This window comes from Nannospalax galili, unplaced genomic scaffold (assembly GCF_000622305.1).
Source record: "Nannospalax galili isolate Female #2095 unplaced genomic scaffold, S.galili_v1.0 scaffold212, whole genome shotgun sequence".
NCBI lineage: Eukaryota > Metazoa > Chordata > Mammalia > Rodentia > Spalacidae > Nannospalax > Nannospalax galili.
In genome coordinates, this window is record NW_008333884.1 from 1,685,484 (window position 1) to 1,687,144 (window position 1,661).

The window sequence follows — 1,661 nt, forward strand, 5'->3', positions numbered from 1 at the left end:
GCCCGCAGAGGACAGAAGAGGCTGTTGGATCCCCTGGAACTGGAGTTACAGACAGTTGTTAGCTGCCATGTGGGTGCTGGGATTTGAACCCGGGTCTTCTGCAAGAACAACCAGTGTTCTTAACCGCTGAGCCATCTCTCCAGCCCTGGTCAGTAGCTATTTTACACCCAGTGCTTTAAACGGTCGTTTCCCCAAAAGTAGAGATTTGCCTCAACATGAAGGTGGCGTTTTCACCCTGGAATAGGTCCTCAATCCTTTCCATTTCCTTTCCCCCCACTGTGTCGCACAAGCTGGACCCGGTCACCATTGCCTGATTGGCATCTGCTGTCAGCAGGTATCCTGCCTCTCTGACTGCCTTGATGTCACCCTGCATTTAGCAGCCTAGGTTATCCTAAAGATCCACAGCATCCACATCTCCCTAATGTCTGGGACAATGTGTGAAGAGCCCCAAAAATATGCTAGCACTTTGCTTATACACACACACAAACACACACACGCACACACACACACACACACACACACACACACACACACACATGTGCTAGCACTTTGCTTATATACACAGACACAGACACACATACACAGGTCTATCTTAGTAAGGTAGCTTTTGCCTCCAAAAAAGGAAACAAATTCTCCATGAGATTAAACATTTGCTCAAATACAAAGTCTTCCTGAAACAGCAGTAACTGCCCTTGGCTGGACCAGGTTTCTTGTCTGTGAACTCTCAGCAGAGCTCTCTTGTGCACTGGCAAGGACTGGACTTAGAGTCAGAGTCCCTGCACTCTGGTGCCAGGTCTGCTACTTTAGGCCAGGGCCAAATCCTTAAGCCATGGTGTTCTTTCTATTTTCTTGAACCTACTTCCCTTTGCTTCTTGTGTTGTGGGTAGCTCCCCAGTCTTCCAGACCTGACTATTTGGGGCAAACACCAAGTCTGCACTGACCCTTGAGCTGCTCACTGAACCGTGTGGTCCTCTGTAGCCATCACTCCTCTTTCTGTGTGACACTTGGGCATAGGGATCTTTGCCAAGGAGCCCCTGGACCTGGGTTCTCTGGTGTCCCCCCTCCCCCAAACCATTGTCCTGAGTGCTGTCATCCCCAGGGGCACATGAGGGTAAGGGATACCAGCATGAAGCAAGCCCAGCTGGAGGCCTTTCTCTGCACTTCCCATATGGGAGGCCCTACAACTCCCTCACCTTTTTCCCCCTCTCCCTGCCCTCCCAGGGGAGCCACCATTCTCTTAGAAGCAATACTGCCATCTCCCTGTAGGCACAGGACAAGGATGCAGCTTCCTCAGGAATTCAGCACTATTAAGGCATCCTCAGGTCCTGACACATAATAGTGGTTGTGAATGAATGAAGGATTTTTTTTAAGTCACAAAATTTCAACACATTAGTTTGTGCTCATGAGCTCAGGGCCTGGAACCCTAAAGAGATGAGTCTGCCCCACATCCTGCTGTCTCCCTGATCTCAGAGGGGCTGCTCCACACAATGTACCCTCCCAAAACTGAGGATCAGTGAATCAGAGTCCTTCCAGAGGTTTCATTGGGCCACTTCTGCAATAAGACATTTGGCAGTCTATAGAGACGTCATTTGGTTGTCAAAGTGGGGAGAGGTGTGGTAGAGGCCAGAGATGCTGCTGAGTGTCCCACGGTGCACAGGACA